Source organism: Carcharodon carcharias, chromosome 3 (assembly GCF_017639515.1).
Source record: "Carcharodon carcharias isolate sCarCar2 chromosome 3, sCarCar2.pri, whole genome shotgun sequence".
NCBI classification, from domain to species: domain Eukaryota; kingdom Metazoa; phylum Chordata; class Chondrichthyes; order Lamniformes; family Lamnidae; genus Carcharodon; species Carcharodon carcharias.
The window spans coordinates 34,759,532-34,781,100 of record NC_054469.1 but is presented as its reverse complement, the minus strand read 5'-3'; positions in this window follow the sequence as shown (position 1 = coordinate 34,781,100).

The following is a 21,569-nucleotide window of genomic DNA, read 5'->3' as shown; positions in this document are numbered from 1 at the left end:
CCTGAGTGAGGATCAGCCAGGCCAATACTTCCTATGGGATCATTATCCCTCCTGGGATTTGAGATGTATCCTTTCGGCAAAAGTCCCAAGATCTTATTCGCTTCCCACACTGCTGCCAAATATTGCACTGTTTGTTTTACTGAGATATCCTCCAATGTGTGAAGATTCCTAGCCTGTGCCAGAGCCTCGAAGCATTTAATTTGTATTCCCACTGATTATTTTTCTTCCTCTTTATCTTATTACGTTGCATTTGTTTTTAAATGTCACTTCCATCTAGCAACCCACCTACCCAAACCCTTCAGCAACAATTTGCAGGGCTTTTAATGGCGAACTGTCAGAATTCACCATCGCTACTCCTCTGAATCCGACGCACTTCAGGGTTTGGCACAAGTGCATTCCTAAGTTGAAGTCTGTCATTACTCTTTGACCACAGGCTGTGCTGTGGACTCTCCCTCACAGCCATCCCCCCTTGCCCTGTAGAGCCAGCAATCAATGAAACCAATTGATCTGGTGAGAACCGTTGTAATATGCCTTTAAGGGATAGCAGTATGTCATTCGCTGGAAAGGATGTGTGTCATGTGATCCTGTTTTAGTTTCACTCAGGCCTGGAACAGAACACAGCAGATGCAGCTCTGCTGCTGATGTCTTCAAGCTTTCTGTCCATGTATATCTGTTCACATGTGCCTAGAATGAATGAATAAATAAATCCCTTATGGGTGGTTGGTGCCTTTATATCATTATTAACATATGTGACAAGAACATCACCTATATCCATCTCACATTCTGATAGAAATTCCACAATAAGTTAAGCCTTGTTCAGTGAGGTGTAATTGGGTTCTTACTGGCAACCTAAGCAATAACTACCACTTAACAACTAATCTGTCCCAGAAAAATATAATTTTATATATGTAGTATGTTGTTAAATGTCTCCATTATTATTAATTGATAATAACAACAGAAAGTGCTGAAAAATTCAACAGGTCTGCCAGCATCTGCGGAGAGAGGAACAGATTTAAGCCCATGACTTGCGCACAAAAATCTAGGTTGACACTCCAGTGCATACTGAGGGGGTGCTGCACAGCCTCTGGTGCCAACCTTTGAATGAGATGTTAAACCCACACCCTGTGTGCTCTCTCAGATGAATGTAAAAGACATCACAGCTCTATTTCAAAGAAGAGCAGGGAAGTTATCCCTGGTGTCCTGCTCAATATTTATTCTTCAATCGACATTACTAAATTGAATTACCTGGTCAACGTCGCATTGCCCTTTGTGGGAATTTGCTTTGTGTAAATTGGCAGCCATGTTCCCAACATTGCAAAATTGACTCTATTTCAAAAGTAATTCATCGGCTCTAAGTGCTTTGGAATGTCCCAAGGTTGTGAAAGGTGCTATATAAATGCAAATATTTCTTTTTCTATGTGTGCATTTCAGTTTAAGTCAGACAGCACAAAGGAGGTACTGGGTTTAACTGATAACAACCTCAGCTACTTTATGAAGGCACCAGAGATTTACATGGGTGGCAACAGTTGAGGGAGCTACCAATTGTGGCCTTCTGACACTCAATTCTGCAGCTCCACTGGAAGACTGAGCCGGTGCTAACTATGTAGGTGTACACAATTACACAGAGTGTAAGGTGTTGAGACTAGAAATGTTCCACATAATCCTTGCTTGACAAATCCACTTGACAAATTTCAGGAAGCCAACTGGGCAAGCCCCTGGCATTACTGAGAAGAAAAGAAACTTGCATTTTTATGGCATCCTTTACATCCACAGGAGCCTCGATGAGTGGTGTTCTGCTTCTGTGTGCATTTCGGGTCAACTCGGGCAATACACGGTTAATGAGTTAGCTGCAAGTGTAAGCATAATTGGAAATGAAGACAGAAATGGATCTATCTATAACCAAATGATTACTTTAAGCTAACCTGCCTGATGGGACTGGGTTGGATCAGACTCTCCCCAGTTTTAACCCTATTCGTTTTAAAACTCAGATGAGGTGTAAAACAGGGAGGGAGTCAGTTATCCACTAGATGGATTAGGTTAAAATAGCCCCCCCAACCTCCTTGCCATTTGTGTTTAATTGTGAGACCGTGTTTAGACAGTATAGCTGTAAGGTGATTGTGAGGAGTCAAAACACAGACACAGGAAATGAGACAGATGAGATAAATCAACAGCCTGGGGGCTTACCATTGACCAGAAACTGAACTGGACCAGCCATATGAATACTAAGGCTACAAGAGCAGGTCAGAGGCAAAGAATCTTGCAGCAAGTAACTCACCTCCTGACTCACCAAAGCCTGTCCACCATCAACAAGGGACAAATCAGGAGTGTGATGGAATACTTTCCACTTGTCTGGACGAGTGCAGCTCCCACTACACTCAAGAAGCTTGACATCATCCAGGACAAAGTAGCCCACTTGATTGGCACCTTGTCCACAAATATTCACTCCCTCCACCACCAAAGCGCAGTAGCAGCAGTGTGTACCATGTACAAGATGCACTACAGGAATTCACCAAAGCTCCTTCCAAACCCATGACCACTACCATCTAGAAGGACAAGGGCAGCAGATACATGGGAACACCACCACCTGGAAGTTCCCCTCCAAGCCACTCACCATCCTGACTTGGAAATATTTCACCATTCCTTCACCGTCGCTGGGTCAAAATCCAGGAACTCCCTCCCTAACAGCACTGTAGTTGTACCTACACTACAGAGACTGCAGCTGTTCAAGAAGGCAGTTCACCATCATCTTCTCAAGGGCAATTAGGGATGGGCAATAAATGCTGGCACAGCTAGCGATGCTCACATCCCGTAAATTATTTTTTTAAAAATGACCGAAATGGAAGGAGTTTCAGAGCTATAATTTCGTTTGTTAAATGTGTTAAATGCTTGTGGCTGTAAAGTAGATGCCCTTCACCCCAATGAATTGGACTGATGATGCGTTTCCCAACATATCACAATTTGCTTGCAAGATGAGCAAATGGCTATGGCAGAAATAGAGTGCATCAAAGCTCTTCTGTGGGACAATGGCAATCCTGATCAGGTCAGTGTGTGCTGTGTATTGCACAAACTCACAAATGGATCATAGACTGCCATTTTCAGACCTGAATAGTGACCGGTCTACCTGAAATTACTCTGGAAAGGCAAAGTGTCTCAAACATTTAAACAAGAGGTTAGGAAGTCATTTCACATTTCTATCCTGAGAAATAGGATTAACTGTCATGTGGAAAGGCATGGACTAGTCAGGGATGGTCAGCATGGATTTGTCAAAAGAAGGTCTTGCCTCACAAATTTGATTAAATTCTTTGAGGAAGTGACAAGAAGGGTTGATGAAGGTAGTGCAGTGGATGTTGTGTACATGGATCTTAGCAAGGCATTTGACAAGGGCCCACATGGCAGATTGGTCAGGAAAGTAAAAGCCCATGGGATTCAGGGTAATGTGGCAAACTGGATAAAAGGTTGGCTTTGTAACAGGAAACAAAGGGTAATGGTCGATGGATGCCCTTGCGTATGGAAAGTTGTCTCAAGTGGTGTTCCACAGGGCTCGGTGTTGGGACCCTTGCTGTTGGTGTTAAATATTAACGATTTGGACGTGAACGTGGGAGGTACGATTGGGAAATTTGTAGATGACACGAAGATTGGCCAAGTAGTGGATAGTGTAGAGGATAGCCATAATCTCCAAAACAATATAGATGGGTTGGTGGAGTGGGCGCTAAAGTGGCAGATGGATTTTAACATAGAGAAGTGTGAGGTCATATATTTAGGAGGTCAAACAGTTACAGGGATTACACAATAAATTGGAATATACTAAGAGGGATAGATGAAGTGAGAGATCTTGGCGTACAAGTACACAGGTCCCTGAAGGCAGCAATTCAAGTAGACAAGGTTGTAAAGAAGGCATATGGAATGCTCTCCTTCAGTGGCAGAGGTATAGAATATAAAAGTAAGGACATAATGTTGGAATTGTATAAAACACTGGTGAGGCCACAACTGGAGTATTGTGTGCAGTTCTGGTCACCACATTACAGAAAGGACGTAATAGTTCTAGAAAGAGTGCAGAGGAGGATTACAAGAATGTTGCCAGGGTAAGAAAAATGTAGCTACGAGGAGAGATTGGATAAGTTGGGGTTATTTTCCTTAGAACAAAGAAGGCTGAGAGGTGACTTGATTGAGGTGTACAAAATTATGAGGGGAATAGATAGAGTGGACAGGATAAAATTGTTTCCTTTGGTGGAACTTTTTAGAACCGGGGACATAGATTCAAGATAAGTGGCAGAAGGTGTAAGGGGGACATGAGGAAGAACTTTTTTACACAGAGGGTAGTGGGTGTCTGGAATTCACTGCCCAGGTTGGTGGTAGAGGCAGAAACTCTAAACTCTTTTAAAAAGTACCTGGATCTGCACCTTAAGTGTTGTAAGCTGCAGGGCTATGGGCCAGGTGCAGGTAGGTGGGATTAGAAAGAGCATCTGGTGTCCTCAGGCTGGCATGGACAAGATGGGCCGAATGGCCTCCACCAGAAGTGCTGTAACTTTTCTATAGCTCTATGGTTCTACGCAGAGACAGCGTGAGTGGTATTTTCCACTAAAGGGAAGCTATCATCAGTCCAAAAAGATATTCTGCCTACTGCCCAATTGAGCAATGTCTTATATGAATTTCAGTGCTGGTGTGATGCCAGATATGTAGGCCATTCATCCCAGTGACTGGCTGATTGAAACAAGCACCATGTTCCTTTGGTTGTTTGTAATAGGCAGAATACAGACACTACTCAATCAGCCTGTGCTTGCAAAATCCGAAACAAATTGTCCACTGTTAGATGTGACTCTGCAGTTGGGCAGCATTTACTGAACAATCCTGAGTGCACTAATAGCTACAGTAATAACTAATTTCAGATAATTAGTCGAGCTCATAACATCGCTCATTTATACTTGCTAGACGTGACATACATTCATGCGCAGGGGCCCTTTCTCCGCAAACAAAAGGAATATGTTCAAGCCGTGTGCCTTTTTTGAACTACACAGGAGCTCGGGGAGCCTATAGTTCCCCATTGCTTTCTTCATGGCAACACCTCGGGCAATCAGAATCGATTTGCCAAACAATCCGCACTCATTCTCCTGTAGTATAAATTGTTGTGAATGTTTGAAATTTGGCATTCTCGCATTTGTCCTGATGAGTTCATGAGATATCAGTTATTTAAAATAACTTTACTCAAGATGATGTTCCCAAGTGATCGGCACTGATGAGAAGAAAGGACTTGGCATCTAATATTTCACACTTATAGCAGGTAACATGTCAAAACATGCACTCCCAGCTCGAGCTGAACCCACTCTTAACCTTAAAGTAACTGCCTCATTCTCAGTCTCATAAGGTTACACAGCATTAATATTGTCAGTACAATTCAGAACTGATTCAGAAGCATTGCTTCTGAGAAATTCATTTTAAAAGTTTAACAGTGATAACAGACGGGAGCAAGAGAATCAATCCTTCTGAGAGCAAGATCCTGTCAACAGGGAGAATTCCTATATCTCAGAGGTTGTTAGACCCTGTGAAGGAGTTAAATGGCTGAGTGATGTACGTCAGTATTTCATTATTGATAGATGACACACAACTAACATGTCAGGATAATAAGAGAGAGAAATTGTCAAGGGGATGATGATGGATGTGGAGACCTGATATTCTCACAATTTACCTTTCTCAGCCTTACAGGTCAGCCCACGCTGATGTCTAATAAAAGATACCTTTTGGCATTGTCTCAGTTGCCTAGGCCACTTGCTTATTTATTATTTACACCTGTCTTCCTTGTTTTCTGCCACTCTAAAGCCCCCAAGAATGTGTCCAGGAGCACAATTATTCGACAGTACCATTAAGCTTGTAACTCTAGAATATTTTCAGCCTGGCACCCTCACCTCTAAACAATCGGCCAGATTATGTAATATTTACAAAGTGAATTCTTCACAGAAGGTGTCCTTTGGCTCATTGTCCCTTTGCCAGTGTGACCTCCTCCAGCTCCATACTAAAACTATCAACTCCAATCCCTGGCTGTTCTTTTCCAGTGTTCCTGACCTTTTTTGTACTCTTCAGACAGGTGATTCTGCAATCCAGGCCTACCAGTAGAATGTTCTATTCACAGGAAGTGCATATTGAAGAATCTGAGCTACAATGTTATTTCAGGTTTCCAACCTGTGCTCCATGCCAGCAATGATGTCCACTGAGAGTACAGAATCATGGAATCATCCCTCTAAATTTGTTCTTCAATGTTGTGATTAACTCAGCTCCAAATTCTTTATTACAATTACACCTCCTGTGGAACAATTTCTAACCTTCCACTTGAAGGTTTTAATGCTAATCCTGAGTTTATGCCCCGTTATTACTGATTCATTGACCTTTGAAAATGTGCTTACACTATTTGCCCTCTCAAACCCTCTCAGAATACCCTCTAAAATAACCCACGAATCCTCTGGAAATCTGGCTACACTCTTGCCTTTGGTATTCCCAACGTGTTCCTCAAATTGTCTCATTTTGAACCGAGTTTAAAAAAAAGTAGCCAAACAGTAATAAAGCTAAACTAGAAGGCACAGTTTCCCAAATGCAAAAAATCTCAGCACAACCAACACTGATGGGTTTTACAGGGCCCGATGCTCCCCACACAACCCCCCTGCCATCCCCCCAATCTAAAAATCAGTGGCAAACCCCGTCACTATGCTGATGCCTGCCCTGCAGCAATTTAATACTGGAAGTAGTGTTCTGTCCCTAGCTTGGGAGGAGTCCTACTATAGCGAGCAGCCAGCCAATTGAATGGCCAGCAGCTCTGTGGTCTCAGCGGTGCCAGGCAGAAGTAGTGGGCACCGCTGGGATGACAGCCAGTACCCAATAGAGACTGTCGCTGGAACTGGACACCAAGCATGCAACATACAAATTAGGAGCAGCCCATTCGGCCCCGCAAGACTGCTCTGTCATTCAACTAGATCCATAGAACCATTGAGCCATACAAAAGTTACAGCACAGAAGGAGGCCATTCATGGCTGATCTGAATGTAACCTCAACCCCCACATTCCTGCCCATCCCCAATAACCTTCCATCCCCTTTTTAATCAAGAATCTATCCAGCTCTGCATTAAAAATATTCAAAGACTCTGCTTCCACTAACTTTTCAGGAAGAGAGTTCCAAAGACTTGCGGCCTTCTGAGTGAAAAAAATTCACTCATCTCTGCTTTAAATGAGCAACACCTTATTTTTAAACAGTGACACCTAGGTCTGGACTCTCCCACAACAGGAAACATCCTCTCCCCATCCACCCTGTCATGACCCCTCAGGATGTTAAAGCTTTCAATTAAGTTGCTTCTTACTCTTCTAGATTCCAGTGGATACAAGCCTAACCCATCCAGTCTTTTCTCATAAGACAACCCATCCATTCCTGGTATTAGTCTAGTAAACTTTCTCTGAACTGCTTCTAATGCAGTTACATCTTTCTTTAAATAAGGAGACCTGTACTGTACACAATCCTCCAGATGTGGTCTCACCAGTGCCCTGTACAACTGAAGCATAACCTCCTTACTTTTGTAATCACTTCCCCTCACAATAAATGATAACATTCTATTAGCTTTCCTAAATACCTGCTGTACCTGCATACTAACCATTTCTAATTCATGCACTGGGACACCCAGATCCCTCTGAATCTCAGAGCTCTGCAATCTCTCACCATTTAGTTAATAAGCTTCTTTTTTTAATCTTCCTGCCAAAATGGATGATTTCACATTTGCCCACATTGTACTCTATTTGCCAGATCTTTGCCCACTCACTTAATCTACCTATGTCACTTTGCAGCCTCCTTACGTCCTCTTCACAATTTACTTTCCTACCTATCTTTGTACTGTCAGCAAATTTAGCAACCATTCCTTCAGTCCCTTCACCCAAGTCTTTATATAAATTGTAAAAAGTTGAGGTCCCAGCACTGATCCCTATGTCACACCACTTGTCACATCCTGCCAACCAGAAAAATACCCATTTATGCCAACTCTCTGCTCCCTGTTGACTCATCAATCTTCTATCCATGCCAATATGTTACCCTTTACATCATTAGCTTTTATTTTCTGCAATAACCTTTGATGTGGCACTTTATCAAATGCCTTCTGGAAATCTAAGTACAGTACATCCATCAATTCCTCTTTATCACATGTGACTCATTCAAAGAGCTCCAATAAATTGGTTAAACATGATTTCCCTTTTACAAAACCACATTGATTCTGCCTGATTGCCTTGAATATTTCTAAGTGGCCTGCTATAACATCTTTAATAATAGCTTCTAACTTTTTCCCTATGAAAGATGTTCGACTAACTGGCCTGTAGTTTCCTGCGTTCTGTCTCCGTCTCTTTTTGAATGAAGGAGTTATATTTGCTATTTTCCAATCTAATGGAACATTCCCTGAATCTAGAGAATTTTGGAAAATTAAAACCAGTGCACCAACTGACTATCTCACCAGCCACTTCTTTCAAGACCTTAGGATGAAGGCCATCCAGACCTGAGGATTTGTCAGCCCACAGCGCCAACAATTTGCTCAATTCCACTTCCCCGGTGATTGTAATTTTCCTGAGTTCCTCCCTCCCTTCCATTTCCTAGGCAAGTGTGGGGGACTTTGCTGGGTTAAGGCTGACAGAGCCTGGTGAGGGAGGTGAGGGTGGTAGGGGGCCATGGTTTCAGAGGCCAGGGGAGAGGGCAAAGGCAGAAGTGTGACCATGGAGTGGGTGCCTCCGATGTATATGGGGGACTCATAATGGAGGTTGCCCCGCCTTGCTCAACACCAGCCTGTGAACTAAAGCTGCTGGTTGGATGAGGCCTTTAAGGGTCTCAATAGGCTAAAGGTTGGGTGGATCACCTGATGCCACCACCCCTGTAAAATTTCATACATTCTGGGGTGTGCAGAAGGAGCAGGAAGGCCATGAATTTTACAGGCCCTCCCCCACCATCAAACACACCAACAGGGGAGCGTAAATCCAGCCCAAATAATTCAAAGTGTCTTCCTATCAATTATGAATGAGCAGAACTTTGACTATTTAAACATTTTGAAATCTGAACAAAACAACTTATATTTTGCCGAAAGTGGAATTAATTACAAATAAATGGATTTTCGAACTAATTTATTCCACAGGCGGCATTTATTCACACATCTTGATAATTTGATAACTATCTTCAGAGATGATTAAACAACATATACTATTATTTTCCATTGAACAATTATTCGCTGTTACTCAATAGACAGAATCGTGCCAGATTTGCACTAAGTACGGTAGTGGACGTGTAAAAAGATGTTTTGCCCGCCAGCCGCAATGGCTGCTTTCCACGTCACATTGACCCCTTCCCGCCTCATAAATTATGCAGTCAGGGAAACACACTGGATCACTGGCACCCGGCCTCTGATTGGCCTGCCATGCCATTACCTCACCGCTTCCTCACACCGGGCACCATATTTCAACTGCAGGCGCGCGCGCACACGTCTCAGAGCTTGCAGCCCAGGACTGCTCCAATGAAGGCATGGCCTTGAAAGCCAAGAAGAGTGGAGCCCCCCACTGATTCAGTGACACTTCCCTGGGTTGCCTTCTAAATGCCGTGGAAGTTGGCCATCCAGTGCAGAAAACAGATGAGTTATCTCATCCATGCTGCCAGGGTAAATCAACTATCTCAACAACCTCAACTCACTCACACACTCACAAGTTCATCATACATTCACAGACTTCTCACTCACTGCCAGCTCAAGGGACATCACCGCTCACTCTCTCACACACACACCCTCACATCTCCATCTGGCCTCATCTCCTCTGGAGACTGCCTCCTCATCCTGTCCATGTCTCCACTCAGCACGCATGCACATCTGGCATCCTTCTCATTTGGTCTGGCATGCGCCTTGCTCACACTCTCTCCATCTGTCTTTATGCAGGACAAGATCGCCCACAATCAACGGGGGAGGTACCAGACCCGGGGGTGGTGGAGTGCCAGACATCAAGGTCCTCACTTCTTTCGAAAGTCACAAGTTGGAGCTGGTCAGAGAGGGTGTTGACCATTCCTATGGTGATGGTGACGTTGACGACGAACACCCATGTGAGGATCCTACACCACATCATCCCTCTCTCAACGCTACTCTGAATCCACTGTTCTGTGTTCAACGCAGCTGCCAAGCACTAATAACCTCCACTTTCTGTCTTAGGCACATCTTACATGTCCTCAGGCAACCTTGACCCCAACCCCAGCGTTGAGAGCACCTCAGAAGAGGACCCTGAGGGCAGCACCATTGAAAACCCACCACAGTGCTCACCTACACCCTTCTCCAGCGCAGTGACACACACTTCGGTGGGACCTAGATGTATAGTAGCCTTGGGACCACAACCTGGTGAGCACAGCACACAATCTGTTCAACAGCAGGCGGAGGAAGAGGGCATCCTTGGTCGCCGGCACTCGGAGGACTGCTGGAGACATATAATCTGTTGAGTCTGAGTCAGGTGAGGAGCCTCTGGACTCGGTCCTCAATTGGTTGGTGGAGCTGCAAAGACAATCGCAGGAAGAGATGTCTGGTGCACTCTTCAGATTGCAGGGGACGATGAAGGAGTTTGTCCACCTTCAATCCGAGGTGATAGCTCCGGCATGCCGACACACTGTGGAGGATGGTGGCTGCCATGGAGACCTTGGTCCAGGACATCAATCCTGCACTGCTGCGTGGGCTGAACTCCATCGCTGATGCCATAGATGGCCTCCAACAGTGTCAACGCAAGAGGTGTGCGGGGCAGCTCGATCTCACTCCAGCTTCCCTTTCTCCTCAAGCAGTCAGCCAGGGGCCATCGGGCACCCATAGGGAGGAGGGCCAGCAGCTCGACAACCTGAGGCCATCCACCCATGTGACTCCGAGAATGTCTGCCGATCCAAATCCCGTCTTCCTGCAGCTCCAGCTCTACAGGCCCAGAAGGGTGCAGGTAGCTGGCCCACAGAAGGACACACAAAGCAGGACAGGGCCCTCCAGGTCTCAGCTCTCCAGAGGACGCACACCGAAGTCATCACAGACAGGGCGTCGCAGTCAGCAGGCTGCCTCCACCTCCGCTGTGGATGTCAGGGGCGTGCCAGGACGTAGCAGCAGAGTTTAAGAAGGTTAAGAAGATGTAATTGCGCAGCCTGGGCATGGATGTTAATCATTTGTGCAACATTTTCATTTTTGTAAATAAACTCCCAAGAATATCACCCTGCCTGTGGCTCCTTGTTCTGCTGAGCAGTGTTCGTGTCACCCAGATGTGAAACCTTGGTTCCTGCACAAGATAAAGGCAGGTGTCTCAGTCCAGGGCCTCTTCCCTGTGCTTTGTGTAGCCTTCAGACCAAAGTGATGGACCGGCTTCACATTCACTGGACACATTAGTGATGCCTGCACCTCGATGGTGCTTATCATTGCTGCCAGAATGTCAAGGCGTCTCAGAGTTCCGTCTTTCTCTCTGTGTGCTCTCAGCAACCTTGAGGTGGGGCTGCCCCTCATCTCTTCAGCATTTGTGACCAGTGACCCTGTGTTCCTGAAGGGGTCAGGTGCTGAAGGCTGACAAAGGATCAGGTGCATTTAAAGTTTCATGGCTGCGTCTCCATGTTATGACCCTGATCACAGAGCGCAAGCGAACTGCCCTCAGCCAGACAGGAGTCAGAGGCAGTGCGAAGATCTATGGAGTGTCCTCAGTGCATATCGTCATCATCCTCCTTGAATCGAGTGACTTTTAGGGTGTCCACTGCATTTCCATGACATGAGCCTGAGCACTGAGGGTATGTGCACTGCCATCAGCCACACAGGAGTCAAGTGTTCAGATTCAAGGTGAGGACTGTCCTCAATGCATCTAATCATCATCCTCTATGAATCTTGAGGGTATTAGGGACTCCCAAGCACACCTGCCTCGGCTGGCCAGTGCGATGGCCTCATCGCTGGCATCCTCGCCTTCAAGGACCTCATCCCCCTCATCCCCTTTGACATCCTCCTCATTGGAGGAGGTGTGCAGCTCATCCATCTCCTCCTCAGCCAGGTCCTCCCTCTGTTGCTGTGCCAGGTTGTGTAGCATGCAGCAAACGACGATGAAGTGTGATACACTGGGTGGACTGTATTTCAGTGCTCCACCTGGCCTGTTGAGACATCAGAACCTCATTTGCAAAATGCCTATCGTTTGTTCCACCAAAGTCTGGGTCCCGGCATGAGCCTCATTATACCACCGCTCTACTGCAGTCTCAGGCCGCTGCATGGGCATCATCAGCCATGTCCTCTGCAGATAGCCCTTGTCCCCAAGGAGACAACCCTGCAGCTTCTGTGGACCCTGAAAGAAGTCAGGGATCCAAGACCTGCTAAGGATGTAGGAGTCGTGGATTCTCCATGGGAATCATGTACAGAGCTGCAGGATGCATTTGTGGTGGTTGCAGACCAGCTGAACACACAGTGAATGGAAGCCCTTGTGGTTGACTGCTTGTTGCCACAGAGATTAAAGTGCCACATGAGTGCAGTTGGTGGCATCCTGCACCTGTGGAAAATCAGAGATCTGCGCAAATCCCAGCGCTCTTGATTCCTGGCTTTCCTGATCCCGGGCGATATGCACAAAGCTCTGTGCTTTCGTGAAGGTGGCATCTGTGACCTCCTTGAACACGAAGGCTTGTGAGATCCCACACAGGTCACCTGTGGAGCTTTGGAAGGAGCCACTTGCATAAAAATTGATGCCGCAGTCACTTTCATGGCCACTGGCAATGGATGCCTCCATGTCCCCATGGTGCCAAATCCTGCAGCAGGTGGCAAATGTGATCGACCAGTTCCCTAGACATGTGGTGACACTGGTTCTCTGTCATCTGCAGGAATGACAGGCGCTATCTATAGCCCCTGGGTCTAATAAGATGCCTACGAGTGAGGGCTCTCTGTGAATCTTCAGCTACGTGCACAGCAGGACCTGCCACCCCTTTATCTTGAGGGAGGTATTCCTCCCTTTGCCGAATCTGGCACCTCTGCCACACTCTTCTTCTCTGCTCCCTGTAAACCATGAGGCATACCGTTAAATCACCAGGTTGCATGAACCTGACGTTCTCCTCTTGCAGGATCAAAGAGAGAGATGCATGGGTTAGCATTTGTGTCCTCTCTTGATTAGGTCTGAAGGCCCCTTCACACATGTCGGAGAGTGCTGGTCACCACTTGAATGGCCAGTATGTGGTGCACTCATTGGGTGTTCAAAACCCCACCCACCTCTGCCCCACACCACTTGACTGATTGGCTGCAGCTTCGGCCATTGGATTGTGTGCTGTGCTCGCAGCTCAGGCGCAGGCATTCCCCTAACCTGCACTGCGAGGCTGCACTGTTAGCTTGAACCATGATGGATACTGGTCCAAACCTTAATGAAGACATTGCAAGGGGCTGTGAGCATCTCCACCAGTGACTGCGCCATGGCCACCTTTAGCAAGGGGATTGTACAACTTGCCCAGTCAGCCAATTTCTCTGCTACCTCCTAAAACGCACCCTAGGGGCAAAAAGTTCTGGTGCATTTGTTGAAACTTTCATGCGTTTGTGTTGCTTGAGTGGGCAGAAAAGCCTTAGCGGCCCGACTCCAAGCATGTCAATGGAGCTGCTGCTGAACGGCCTCAGCTGCACTTTTGACAAACTTTTCCAAGTGTGTAGCCACTTTCCTCATTCCCCAACTGTCACCCCACCATCCCCCACTGGTATGTGCTTGTGTACTTCCTTCAGTCTGTGCTGCCTTGCTCCCCACCCCAACCCCACCCCCACCAGCCTCACCCACACTGGAGCCTTTGCCCCGGCACCTCTTTCTTGATGTCCTATGGGCGATACTCACAAGCACTGTGCATGGTTGTGTGAACTCACCTCCAAGTACCCCTCAAAGTTCAGGTCACCAGGTGTGTGCCTTTTAAAGGCAGTGGTGAAGCACAACGTTGTGAAGTCACGCTGACATGTGTACTACATTTGACGTAGGGGAATGATTCTGGTGTTAGTGAGATTCCAAATGCATTAAATTAAGTTTCGGATGTTGGTCAGTGGGGATCGCAGACCGCCAATGACGGGCGGAGCACTCGATTGTAAACTAGTTTCACGACAGCGTGAAAATGATTTTTTGCCTTCTCGCCATATTGTTCACTCACAGCCATCATGACGCCCGCCACCAATAGGACCGGATGAGTTTGCCCAATGTCCTGGCAAACCCAGGCACGAATGCAGACAAGCCAGGGTGTATTGGTGCTGGTCCCCAGCCTGGATGAATGGGGAAGGTTAATGGCAGGGAAGGCACGGCCGTAAAATCTCCCACCAAATCCAAAAATGATGGTCAATATGAAGGTGATCAACCAGCATTGTGGTGAGCGCATGTAACATGGGAAAGCCCAAAAGACCAACCAACAGACCAACCCAAGGTCCTTGCAATGGTTACATGACCACATCTGATCATTTCTGAGGTCACCTTCTATCCGCTTTGATGTCTTCTATGTCACTTGTGCTTCGGGGAGATGGAGGCATAAGTGGTAATGTCACTGGATCCATCAGCCTAAGCTAATGCTCTGGGACTTGGGATCATAATTCCACCACACCTGGTGGAGTTTAAATTTAATTCATTAATATATTTAACTATGCAATAAAAAGTCTGGAACTGAAAGCTAGTCTCAGTAATAGTGCCATGAAACTATCATGAATTGTCGTAAAAACCCATCTGGTTCACTAATCTGCTGTCCTTACCTGGTCTGGCCTACATGTGACTCCAGACCCACAGCAATGTGATTGACCCTTAACTGTCCTCTGAAATGGCCTAGCAAGCCACTTGGTTGTACCAACCCCCTTGCCAGTTACAACCGCCTCCCATTTAAAAAAGAGGATTTGTAGATTAATACAGCACAGAAGGAGGCTACTCAGCCCATTGTGCCCTTGCTAGTTTTTGATTGTATGTTGGTAGAGTCCCACTAAGGCAACATAGGATATATTCAATAAATAGACTCATAGAATCTCCCTTACACAGACATTCTTGGGTAAAAGTGTATATTGGGAACTTGTCTGTAGAGTTCAGCATGCAGGAAATTATCTGTCTATTAACTTTACGTTTGAATTCTATGCTAGAAACACTAATTCATAAATCTTGGAAACTAATTACAGCTGCTTTCCTAGAGCAAAGGCATATTTTATCAGGCATGGGTCATCCTTTATGGCGGTTTTAGTCACAGTGATACTATCACTTAATCTAGGTCCGAACAGGACGGAACACCAGTGTTTCCAGCCTGGTCCTGCATTGGATCGCTACAACGTTCCATGGTTTTGAAGAAGAGTCATACGGACCCGAAATGTTAACTCTGTCTTTCTCTCCACAGATGCTGTCAGGCCTGCTGAGTTTTTCTAACAATTTTTGTTTTTGTTCAATGGTTTTGTTTGTCTGTGAAGTTACCTTTATCAGCTGCTGCAACCTCCCAACTGCTTGTAATTTACAACTTGTAACTCAAAGTGCACCAAGCGACATCCATATTTAACTTGCCATAGAATCTCTGCAGCTAGCTTCAATAGTATGCATCTCCTGCCTTCAAACTTGCTGTTGGCACTCAGTAATAAAAGCCTTCAGGTAGCTTCCTTTCAAGGGTTTCATGAACTGTGAACTCTCTTTGCACATTTGTCGACATCACGTACACTAATCATAAGTGTCAACCTTAAATGGGGTTTCAGAGAGTCGCTCTGAGATCCTCACCTCCCTATCAGTATTGGCTGATCCCTTCCACTCTTCAGCAGGCTGCAATGCTTACTAGTCTCCTTTCTATCAAGGTCTTTGTGACCTTACCTGTTGATGTCTCAAATGAGGCAGGAGATAAGCCATTCCCTTCACCCACCCACCTCCCCATCCCTACCACTGCCCCCAGCCTTTAGATTAATCTTTTTAAGTGCATGTAATGCCTAATGGCAATCCAGTTTTTTTTTGCATTGTCTCTATGTGATATAGTACATCCTGACGGTATGCACACTCTTAGTCCTCCCTACATCCTCACTATGTCGAAACCAAGGCTGGTCACATATTTCCCTATTCATTTTTAACTAGGATCTCAGTCTTTCTTTCATGCTTTAATCTTTTGATGTTTAATACCTAAACTTTACATCAGTTAACTACTATTTCTGGAATTATCTCAGCTTCTCTTCTACATTTTCACCTATACAGAACAGCCTGCGCTATGGGTCTTGTCCCTTATCATGGTTTCACAATTTTAAAAAAAGTCATGGGATCTTTATCATGGTTAAAGGGCTTGGCAGCAAATTTCTGTAATGCAGATTTATGAATTGGATTTTATTACATAATCGTAAAATCCATAGGGCACTCCCTTAATGGATACTTCAAAGTGTTACAGACGGGGAGAGATGGTGGGATAACTGTTCTCTTTTCTTCTCACCCCTTGGTTGTCTGGAACAAGATGTGTGTTTACAGGGGGTGTTTTAAAACTATTGAACATTGTGATTTTCAGTAATAAACATGAAGCAGGCTTTCAGATAAGCTTAAATCAAAAGAAAGGATAGTCTTTATTCAGACAACATCCCAAAATGTAAACAGAACTAAACACACTCACTCGGTCAGACATGGTAACACTCAAGTAAAGATGGATCCTCAAGACAAAGCTTTTGTTTAGGTTATTAGCAAAAAGAAATACAAGAAGGAAATTACATGTCCAAATTTCAGTCCTTTAAAAATGCACACATAGCAAGCCTGGATGGGTTCTCTCTTGTGGTTCTTTGGATGAATGGAAGTTGGAAACTTCTGGGTCTCCAAACAAAGTGATGGCCAGGTTTTGTAGAGGCGAAGCTTTGCAGGTGCAAACAAAGATATGTAAATCTTTTTTATTCATTCACAGGATGTGGGCTTCACTAGCGGGGCCAGCATTTATTGCCCATCCCTAGTTGCCCTTGAGAAGGTGGTGGTGAGCTGCCTTCTTGAACCGCTGCAGTCCATGTGGTGTAGGTGCACCCACAGAACTGTTAGGAAGGAGTTCCAAGGTTTTGACCCAGTGACAGTGAAGGAACGGCGATATATTTCCAAGTGAGGATGGTGAGGGGCTGAGATGGGAACACCACCGCCTGGAAGTTCCCCTCCATCTGCTGCCCTTGTCCTTCTTGATGGTAGTGGTTGTGGGTTTGGAAGGTGCTGTCAAAGGAGGCTTGGTGAATTCCTGCAGTACATCTTGTAGATGGTACACACTGTTGCTACTGTGCGTCGGTGCTGGAGGGAGTAAATGTTTGTGGATATGGTGCCAATCAAGCGGGCTGCTTTATCCTGGACGGTGTCAAGCTTCTTGAGTGTTGTGGGAACTGCACTCATCCAGGCAAGTGGGGAGTATTCCATCACACTCCTGACTTTTGCCCTGTAGATGGTGGACAGGCTTTGGGGAGTCAGGAGGTGAGTTAATCGTCGCAGGATTCCTAGCCTCTGACCTGCTTTTGTAGCCACAGTATTTATATGGCTAGTCCAGTTTCTGGTCAATGGTAACCCCCAGGATGTTGATAGTGGGGGATTCAGTGATGTTAATGCAATTGAACATCAAGGGGCAATGGTTAGATTCTCTCTTGTTGGAGATGGTCATTGCCTGGCACTTGTGTGGCACAAATATTACTTGTCACATGTCAGCCCAAGCCTGGATATTGTCCAGGTCTTGCTGCATATGGACATGGACTGCTTCAGTATCTGAGGAGGCGCAAATGGTGCTGAACATTGTGCAATCACCAGCGAACATCCCCACTTCTGACCTTATGATGGAAGGAAGGTCATTGATGAAGCAGCTGAGGATGTTTGGGCCGAGGACACTACCCTGAGGAACTCCTGCAGTGATGTCCTGGGACTGAGATGACTGACATCCAACAACCACAATCATCTTCCTTTGTGCTGGGTATAACTCCAACCAGCAGAGAGTTTTCCCCCGATTCCCATTGACTCCAGTTTTGCTAGGGCTCCTTGATGCCACACTCGGTCAAATGCTGCCTTGATGTCAAGGCAGTCACTCTCACCTCACCTTGGGACTTCAGCTCTTTTGTCCATGTTTGAACCAAAGTTGCACTGAGGTCAGGAGCTGAGTGGCCCTGGCAGAACCCAAACTGGCTGTCAGTGAGCTGGTTATTGCTAAGCAAGTGCTGCTTGATAGCACTGTTGGTGACCCCTTCCATCACTTTACTGATGATTCGGAGTAGACCAATGGGGCGGTAATTGGCCAAGTTGGATTTGTCCTGCTTTTTGTATACAGGACATTCCTGGGCAATTTTCCACATGGCTGGGTAGATGCCAGTGTTGTAGCTGTACTGAAGCAGCTTGGCTAGGGGCGCGGCAACAGCTGGAGCACAAGTCTTCAGAACTATTGCCAGAATATTGTCAGAGCCCATTCTTTACAGTATCTAGTGCCTTCAGCCGTTTCTCGATATCATGTCAAGTGAATCGAATTGGCTGAAGACTGGCATCTGTGATGCTGTGGACCTCAATAGGAGGCCGAGATGGATCATCCACTCAGCACTTCTGGCTGAAGATTGTAACAAATGCTTCAGCCTTATCTTTTGCACTGATGGGGTTGGGCTCCCCCATCATTGAGGATGGGGATATTTGTAGAGCCTCCTCCTCCAGTGAGTTGTTCAATTGTCCACCACCATTCACGACTGGATGTGACAGGACTGCAGAGCTTAGATTTGATCTGTTGGATGTGGGATCGATTAGCTCTGTCTATCGCTTGCTGCTTGGCACGCAAGTAGTCCTGTGTTATAGCTTCACCAGGTTGATACCTCATTTTTTGGTATGCCTGGTGCTGCTCCTGGCATGCCTTCCTGCACTCTTCATTGAACCAGGGTTGATCCCCTGGTACTGGCAGAGTGGGAGATATGCCAGGCCATGAGATTACAGATTGTGTTTGAGTGCAATTCTGCTGCTGCTTATGGCCCACAGCGCCTCATGGATGCCCATTGTTGAGTTGCTAGATCTGTTTGAAATTTAGCACGGTGGTAGTGCCACACAACACGATGGAGGTGTGAAGGTGGGACTTCGTCTCCATGACGAATGTGCGGTGGTCCCTCCTACTGATACTGTTATGGACAGATGCATCTGCAGCAGGCAGGTTGATGAGAATGATCCTCTTGTTGGTTCCCTCACCACCTGCTGCAGACCCAGCCTAGCAGCTATATCATTTAGGACTCAGCCAGTAGTGGTGCTACCAAGCCACTCTCAGTGATGGACATTAAAGTCCCCCACCCAGAGCACATTCTGTGCCCTCACCACTTTCTCCAAGTGGTGTTCAATATGATTCGTCAGCTGAGGGAAGGTGGGTACGTGGTAATCAGCAGGAGGTTTCCTTGTCCATCTTTGACCTGAGACTTCATGGGGTCCAGAGTCGATGTTAAGGACTCCCAGGGCAACTCTCCCCTGACTGTATGCCATTGTGCTGCCACCTCTGCCAGTGGGACAGAACATACCCAGGGATGGTGATGGTGGTGTCTATGACATTATCTGTAAGATATGATTCCGTGAGGATGACTAGGTCAGGCTGTTCCTTGATTAGTCTGTGACTAATTTTGGCCTTGGCTCCCACCATTGGTAAGGAGGGTTTTGAAGGGTCGACAGGGCTGAGATTGCCGTTGTCGTTTCCAGTGCCTAGGTCGATGCCAGGTGTTCTGTTCAGTTTCATTTCTTTTTTGTGACTTTGGAGCAGTTTGTTACAAGTGAGTGGCTGAGTAGGCCATTTCAGAGGGCATTTAAGAGTCAACCACATTGCTGTGGGTCTGGAGTCACGTGTAGGCCAGACCAGGTAAGGGCGACAGATTTCCTTCCCCACAAGGCGTTAGTGAACCCATATGGGTTTTTACAACAATCATGGTCATCATTAGACTTTTAATTCCAGGTTTTTGCTGAATTCAAATTCCACCATCTGCTGTGATTTGAACATGGGTCCCCAGAGCATTACCCTAGGTCTCTGGATTACTAGTCCAGTGACAATAGCACTACGCCATCACCTCACCTGGAGTGCCACAGGGATCAGTGCTGGCGCCTCAATTATTTACAATATATATTAATGACTTAGATAGGGGAAGTGAATGTACTATCACCTTTTTGTAGGTGACACAAAAATAGGTGGGAAGGCAAGTGATGAGGATGACACAAGGAGTCTACAGAGGGATATAGGCAGGTTAAGAGAGTGGGCAAAATCTTGGCAGATGAGATATAATGTGGGAAAATGTGAGGTTATGCACTTTGGCAGGAAGAATAGAGGAGATGAATATTATTTAAATGGAGAAAGGCTGCAGCACAGGGGATTTGGGAGTCTTTGGGCATGAATCCCAAAAAGCTAACATTCAAGTTCAACAGGTAATAGGGAAGGAAAATATAATGTTGGCCTTTATTTCAAAGGGAATGAAGTATAAAAATAGGGAAGTCTTGCTAAAACTATACAAGGCACTAGTTAGGTCACACCTAGCATGCTGTGAACAATTTTTGTCCCCTTATCTAACGAAAGATATACTGACATTGGAGGCAGCCCAGAGAAGATTCACTAGGTTGACTCCGGGTATGGAGGGATTCTCTCATGAGGAAAGGTTGAGTAGGTTGGGCCTGTACTCATTGGAATTTAGAAGAATGAGAGGTGACCTTATTGAAACATATAATATTCTTAGGGGGCTTGACAGGGTAAATGCTGAGAGGTTGTTTCCTCTTGTGGGAGAGTCTAGGACCAGAGGGCATAATCTCAGAGTAAGGGGTCGCCCATTTAAAACAAAGATGAGGAGGAATTTCTTCTCTCAGAGGGTAGTGAATCTGTGGAATTCTTTACTGCAGAGGGCTGCAGAGGCTGGGTCATTAAGTATATTCAAGGCTGAAATGGGCAGATTTTTACTCAGTAAGGGAATCAAGGGTTATGGGGAAAAGGCAGGAAAGTGGAGTTGAGGATTACCAGATCAGCCATGATCTCGTTACCTCTGCTCCTACGTCTTATGGTCTTGTGGACTCTCCAACCAAAAACACATAAAGGATCATTTTAACCTACCCCACCCAACAGGTGACAATTGGATTGGATCAGCTACTGTTTAACCACTCCAGCTGAATTTACAATACAAGGCTTTTAAATTGGAAAATTGGCAGGTCGAGCAGGGGATTGGGGAGGGGGCGTGGGGGGCAGGGATTAGGGGAGGTTGCAACCACGAGGGAGGCTGGAGCTTTGTTTGAGGGGCCGGTTGGGTGGAGCACTTCTGCTCCCCTTGGCTCACAAGCAGTGCTCCCAAAGCATTTAATGTCTGCAGCCGATGTACCAGTCTCCATTTCGCTGCCAACCTCCTGAGCCCTGCGAAATCCAGCTGGCAACTGTTAAATTTTAATCAGGTTCCCAGCTGCACTGCACTATATTATGATGAAGTGTTCTCTTCTCTTCAAGAAGGGACACACACAAGCCTTGCAACCTGCTGCTGTTAAAATGGCAGCAGGCATGAATGCGGCAGGTTGTGGTGGTTACTGCCAGTCCCCAAGGAAGGTCCCCCAGTTTTCCTGGGTGAGGAGGAATGTGCTGGCTCCCCTTCTTTATTCAACCCCCTTGGTTGGTCGCAACAAGGTTAA